The 7,500-nt window shown below is 42.9% G+C and overlaps 1 protein-coding gene across 3 annotated transcripts in view; it reads right to left on the bottom strand.

Moving 5' to 3' along the window:
• Positions 1-7,500, bottom strand: part of phip (pleckstrin homology domain interacting protein) — a 60,764-nt gene that overhangs the window by 40,508 nt on the left and 12,756 nt on the right. The gene's annotated exons all lie outside the window — the stretch shown is intronic.

Below are 7,500 nucleotides of genomic sequence, written 5' to 3'. Positions count from 1 at the left end.
GTTTGCTCTCTGTGGCTGGTAATCAGAGCACGGTGAGGGTGGAGGGGCTCTGAATGCTGATCAGGGCTACGTCGGCCACAGTCAGTAATACAAGTGTAGCAAAGCGGGGGTTTTTTTTTTTTTTTTTTTTACTTGATAAATAAGACATTATTTAAAGGTGGACTTAAGCCATCATGTTTCCAGACATGATTTGGAAAAACTCAACCGCCACAAAGAAGTCAGGATTGGGTTCCCTCTGCTGTCTGTCTCAGTCATGCACCAGTGACAGTCTGTTTTGATTCATTATTATGAAACATTAACCAGCGTACAGCCCATCTCAACCATTATAGGGTTTACTGATTATATTGCTTGTTAAGCCTTGAAACAAAAAACAATAAGCTATTATTGGGCCTATGAACAGCTATTGAATAATACTAACTTTTGTCTTTTTGTACTTTTTCACTATTTCACACTTACAGTACATAATTACACATACTTAATTTCAACATTCATGTTTGCTATCTGTAGCACCAGTGTACATATCCGCATGTACAGACACACAATACAACACAACACACACACACATCTGGTTGGACCCTCAGTCATAAAAAAATCCTAACACAAGCCATAAACATGTCTGCGCAAATGCCATGTACCATTATAAGGTTTATGACGGATTCATCCAAATGATATAACAACGTCATGTCACCCTAAACATTTATGGTAAATAACGACTCCCATAACCACTGTTGATATTGCAGCTTAACAGCGTATGACATAGGCACATTATAAGTGCTGCTATGACCACTACTGACACCCATAGCATGGCATTGCTGTAGCTCTGATCATCAACTCTGGGAATAATCCCGGATGCGTTCGTAAATTCAATCTGACACGCTGTGGACACTCTGAGTGTGACGCTCTGAATAAACACACGATAATTCCAAATTGCCAAACAGTGTGCTCGGAGGTAATTTACGCATGCACCCCTTATGGCAATATACAGTAGAATAGAATATAATTAATAGAACAGAATTCCTCTACTGTAACTGCACAGTGGTGCAGCAAAATCTAGAGCATCTCCTTAATGGCCTGCAGATTACACATTTGTTTTTGTCTTCCACAATGGTCTTTTACAATTGACCATGTCAGACTAGGTGGCAAATTCTTGCCTGCTTCTTGGTCGGAAGACTAACCACATTACAAGATGATGAAGCTTATCTACCGTAGCCTTCTCGTTGTGTGTCATCTTAGTGTCAGTGTCAACATGGGAGTCGTAGGAGATTCCCCAACAATTCTGTTATGCTAGACTTTTGATCATGGAGTCATGTAAGATTTCAGACAATAAACCGTGGATCGCTGAATATGTCACATTACAAGACGCTTCGTCTTCCAGTGATATTCCTGACTTTTCATATTCAGGCATCACATTGTAAATTTGTCGGCTACGACAAAATCGTGGCAAAATCGGGCTGATATCATGTAGTCTGCATAGGACATGCGGGGAAGAGACAACATACGGAGGAAAGACAACAAATAGAATCTTCAACCCATGCTGTACATATACATGGGTTATTTAGCACATACAATATAAACATATATAAAAGAGTGAGTATGATTTCAAAAGAGTAATGTATGTAGGTTACACCGATAGTATGCTCTCAGATACACAACAAATCCCCACCCACAGACATAATATATCAGTAATAAATGAAGCAACATATAGTCAGGGTTGCTGATAATCAGTACATTGCACTGTCGCCATATATATTACACAGGATGTCCTGAAATGCAGAGGTCACCAGGTGAGGGGGGACTTGTATCTCGCAGCAGTGCTTAATTACGAGACAGAGTTAAGTGCAGTGACGGCAGAGGAGTAGAGGCTTTTCAGGAGTCTGGAAGTGTTGGGCCTTGATAGACTTCTAGCACCTTTCAGAGAGGTTACCAACAAGTTTTTCCGGAGTATAGAAGTGTGGGCCTTCATAGACCTCTAGCACCTTCCAGAGGGGTTACTAACAAGCTTTAACGGAGTCTAGAAGTATTATATGTGGGCCTTGATTGACCTCTAGCACCTTCCACAAGGCATTAGAACATGGGAGTGGTTATCACACAGTAATGACTTTCCCATAATAATGTCAGAGGAAGACGGACTCCAAAATCAATGTATGTTCGTGAGCTCCCATGTACAGTGTAGCACTGTAGCTGCCTGGCTGCGTTAGCGGCTGGTTGTAGCAACTCAAGCTAACTAAAACTGTTTTTCTTTTTTTCATACCAATAGTACTCGGTGACTTTGAGAAACGGAGATCTACGTGAAAACTCGCTGGATTTCTCTTTTAAGGGTCTTGAATTTCCCCTTGGGGATCAATAAAGTATCTATCATCTATCTATCTATCTGAAAACAGCAAGAAGGGTTTAAGGATTTCATCTCTACGCAGGACAATGTGGTGATCAGATTGGTATGACCGAGGGTGTAGATATCATACAGTCATCTACTTCAATAGATACTCTCTCTCTCTCTCTCTCTCTCACACACACATACACACAAGCACACACTTCAATAGATATTCTCTCTCTCTCATACACACACACACACACACACACACACGTACCCTCACACGCACACACAGCAGCCTGCAGGTGTGTGAGTGAATGGTGACCCCAGGCTTATTTACTTTATTCTCCTCTGTCCTCAGAGGGGTGTGTGTGTGTGTGTGTGTGTGTGTGTGTGTGTGTGTGTGTGTGTGTGTGTGTGTGTGTGTGTGTGTGTGTGTGTGTGTGTGTGTGTGTGTTTGTTTGCTTGTTTGAGTATATGTGTGTATGTGCATGTGTATATATGTGTGTCTGCACTCTGCAACACATTCACACCAACCCTATCAAAGAGGTGAGTGCAGAGCAGCTCACTGTGGCACACAAGTCTAAAGAGCAGAGGCTGTGGATTACCCCTTAGGCAGAATTTCTAACACACACACACACACACACACACACACACACACACAGAGAAAAAGAGAGAGAGAGAGAGAGAGAGAGAGGGAGAGAGAAAGGGATACAGAAAGTAAGAGTGAGTAAGAGGGAGAGAAGCAAAAAATTGAGCTAGAATCTCTCTTTCTCTCTCTCTCTCACTCACACACACACACACACACACACACACACACGCACACGCGCGTGCTGAGCTGCATCTGTAGCCAAGGTGGAGAGGGCTGATCACACAATGACATTAGACCAGAGCTAGATGTGACATCTTACTCTGAGCTCTTTGATCCTTGCCACAGTGCCAAGCTCACTGACACAACGCTGAGACCGCCGACTCGACCCATAAGTGGCCTTCCTGACCACGCTAACCCTCTCACCTCGCTCTCAGACAGATGGAAAGCTTAGGTGCTAAAGGTAAAAAAAAGGCTGATCGGGGCTAAAAACACAAGACATGTTTTTGCAAGGGCATATCGTTACCAACAGAACGCCAGGACATAATCGCTATAATTAGCCAACAATTTCAATTATATTACCCCCTACCCTCAGCTCTGAGGCGACGTGCTGATTGGCTGGAATAATGTACGGTCCGGTCTGAATGTCTCTGTTTCCCATTTACAGACCAATGACTGCACACTTTTTTTTGGGTAATAACAGGAAATGAGTGACAAAGAGGAGCAGATTTTGGAAATGAAAATGACTTCAGGCCGAACTCGAACCTGGGTCCCATTGGGCACTGACTGGGCCCCTTTGGGGTACAAGGACGCTGAGCGTTTCACTGTACTACGGGGCCCCAAATTGTTTCTATCTTTTGGACATATGTGAGGAGCACCAAAATGTATACATAACTAGTCCCCATAGCAACAAGGCATATAGAAGTGGCTAATGAGATTAGGGAACTCTGAGTAGAAGTGTGCCGAGTGAAGCCCACTCTTCCATCTCGATTTTCAAAAGCCTTAAATGAAAGAACAACTATTGTGTATTTCTTGTCTTGAATTCATTTACAAAACAACAACAGAAAGCTAACCACAACAACAAGCAGGCTGTGAGCAAGATATTCCCCACCACTCTCTTCCACAGTACTTCTCTTTATTAAACACTCATTCCGTTGTATCTTTCTATCCCTCATTTCCTCTACCGCCCATCAAATCATCTATTATTCTATCTATCTATCTATCCATCTATCAATCCGTCCATCCATCCATCTCTCAACAAACCATTTGCTTCTATTAATACACTGAGGAGAAAAAAGCAACAAGCACACACACCAACCCTGTCAGGCTCTGCTGCCTATATGTATTATTACTTGTTGCTAGACCTTCACTATTGACATCTATCCATTTACAGGCTTTTTTTTTTTGGGCCCCAAAAGCATTTGGTTGTGGGTGCATTTTCTATCTGGGTGCATGTGGTCGCGTTGATTAAAAAGCCCCACGCAAATGTGTTTAAACAGAATTGAACTGCAACCCTTGGTGTGGCTGACAGAGGATGAGAGTGATTTTTGAGACGGAGTTCATTATCCGATGCCTACGGGCATCTCTCCTATTTCTATTAAAGAGCTCATATTAGATGCTGATTGGTTAAAGGGTGATGGGGATTGTAATGGGGGTGGGAGTGGAAGGGGGGGTTCTCAACTGTATTGCCGTGGAAACTGGGCTAAATTACCAAAACACCACATCCAGATCAAGCCTCAAAGCACAAACCTGGGCGGTGCTGTTTAACAAAGGCAAATGTGCGCACACACACACACACACACACACACAGTAAAATACAGAATGACAATTATCACACAAATCTATTGATCCAGATTCATATACAGTACGTAACTTGGGCATGACCTGGATTCATATGGGTATGTAGGTGCAACTTTGAAAAGCACACACACGACACAAATACACGTGATATTTATCTGCAAAATGTTACTCAAACACATAATGATGCAACCTAAAACACACACACACACACACACACACACACACACACACATGCACACAGAGCTCTGTCGCTCAGAAAATACACACTTGTACTCATTAAGCTGTCTTCACATAGTGAGGGAGCAAAAGAACAAGGGAGAAGAAAGAAAAGAGGGGGGGGAGAGAAAGAGGGCGATTTAAATTTTTGGCATACAGCCAACGCCAAAAAGGAAACACTATGCTATGACAGAAATGCAATCCTCTCTCTGCCCTCCACCCCCTTCCCCGAGAGAGAGAGAGAGAGAAAGAGGGAGGGAGAGAGAGAAAAGGAAAGTGAGGATGAGAGAGAAGAGAAAGGGAAAAAAAAGGATTGACAGAGACAGACGAAAGAGAGCAGAAAAAATACAGAGACATCTCTAGGAGACAGCAGGCAGAAATGTGGGGATAAGGAGAGGGAGAGAGAGAGAGAGAGAGGAGGGAGAGAGAAAGAGAGAGAGAGAAAGAAAGAGAGAGAGAGGGAGAGAGAGAGAGAGAGAGAGAAAGAGAGAGAGAGAGAGAGAGAGAGAGAGAGAGAAAGAGAGAGAGGAGGGAGGGCGGGAGAGTGAAATGGAGAGAGACAGACGCTAATCCTGACTATTCGGCCATTTCTGGTGATTTAAAAAAGCTGCTGTTTGGAAAATGGAGTATTCTCTGACACAACATCCTGCATCAGACAGAGCCTGAAAACACACACACACACACACACACACACACACACACACACACACACACACACACACACACACACACACACACACACACACACACACACACACACACACACACACACACACACACACACACACACACACACACACACACACACACACACACACACACACACACACGTACATCACAACATAGGACATCCCAAAGAACATATATGTGACCCTGCAAAGCGAAACCAATCGTTTCAGTAAAATTTACAAAATTAAGTTATTGTCCTCACGTGAACGGCCATAAACTAAGCTTTCAAACGATATGTATATCGAGGGTATTACACAAACTATCGCTAAAGATAACCGCATCCAAAGTTGACATGGTTCTCCTGTCACGATATGCCAGAAGAGGAGAAATCACCTTTTTTAAGCAGTGTGGACAACAAGAATGACTGCAAATGTGTTGAATATTCGCTGGGTTTAACAGTCAAGACGTATGTTTTTCGGTTAAATTAGTTCACGATATGAAACTGTAGACTGTATACTGTCGAATTATGCGAAAACGTGAAATTCAACGTTTTAACCCAGACGTTTGTTAATTGTGGATTTTCTCTTCATAACGTTGTGCGCAAAGTGACTGATTTCGCTTTAAAGGGTCACATATGTGTGTTCTTTGATCTGTTGTCCTCTTTCTGGGCTCTGCCCAGGTACAGTCTCACCTAACGCTTGATTGCCTAATGAGGTTCAACTAGGCTAGGTGTGAGTTGTAGAGAGAGAGAGAGAAGAGAGGGAGGAAAAGTGAGATATGAAGACAGAAATACAGAGGGGCTGAGAGAGAGAGATGAGAGAGAGAGAGAGAAAGAGAGAGAGAGGGGAAAGTGAGAGAGGAAGAGAGAGAAAGAGGCTTCTGTTAGGTAGACTACTTCACTCTGTTCCTTCACCTCTCTATCAGAAGGGGGGTGGCATCTGCATCTCTCTGTCTGTTTGTGCTCACTGCTGTCTGGGTTTTAGGCTGGCAGCCATGTCTTCCATCTTGATTTGGATACTGTGGGGAATTTCATTCTGATAACACTATTAAGGCGTCTCAATGTGTCTATTCATCAAATGCGTCGTATTTGTCTTCTTATTTGTACGCTACACACCTGAGAAATTATAAAAAGATGTATTCTGGCTTTGGACCATTTCAATTATGAAGGCGAAGGGAGAGTGTAGTCGCCTCACCCTGAGCACGAGCCCAAAAACCCAGGCTTGTTGGTATGACACTCAGGGCCAGATGTACTAACACAGCGCTAACAGCGAGTTTTTGTATACGCAGACTGCGAACGCTGTGCTTTGCTATATTGCGCAGAATTTACTAAGCTGTCACTTCATTACGTTAACAGCGGTCATCTCCGCCCGTTCCCGCCCCCTCTACAACGCTAACTGCGTGTGTAGAGCTCGAACTACAAGCGCAGTTGAATATTGCAACATTAAAAAGAAAAGTTTAGCGATCATACATGATACAAAGAGATGTCAACGAGCTGCGGCAAACAGAGTAGGCCTAGTAGTTCTAATAATCCACTTAAAAAAATAGTCTACTTGTGAACTATTTACTGCACGTAGACTAAGGATATGACTTAATGCTTGTCTAACAGATTGGGAAGTGTAGGCTATGTCGTGAAAGAGAAAACACGATTTTAGAGAGGCAAACAAAAGTTAAGGTTGCTTTTGACATAGTACAATGAAGAAAACTGATGCTCTGAATATTGATTCAGCTGTCTCCAAACCTTTTTCTAATAGATGCATTTAACCGCAATTTGGATTACACCTGCTTTCAGAAGGCGGAAGTTTTTCAACGCAAAATAGACGTGCGCTGTTTTCATACATATGGCGGAATACTTAATCAATCGCTATTAGCACCTCTCCACCCCTGTACTTGCGCGTTACACCCATTTTCAGCTGAT

Source organism: Sardina pilchardus, chromosome 12 (genome assembly GCF_963854185.1).
Source record: "Sardina pilchardus chromosome 12, fSarPil1.1, whole genome shotgun sequence".
Lineage (NCBI taxonomy): Eukaryota > Metazoa > Chordata > Actinopteri > Clupeiformes > Clupeidae > Sardina > Sardina pilchardus.
Note: the sequence above shows the minus strand (reverse complement) of the source record. Positions and strands in the feature narration are given on the sequence as shown.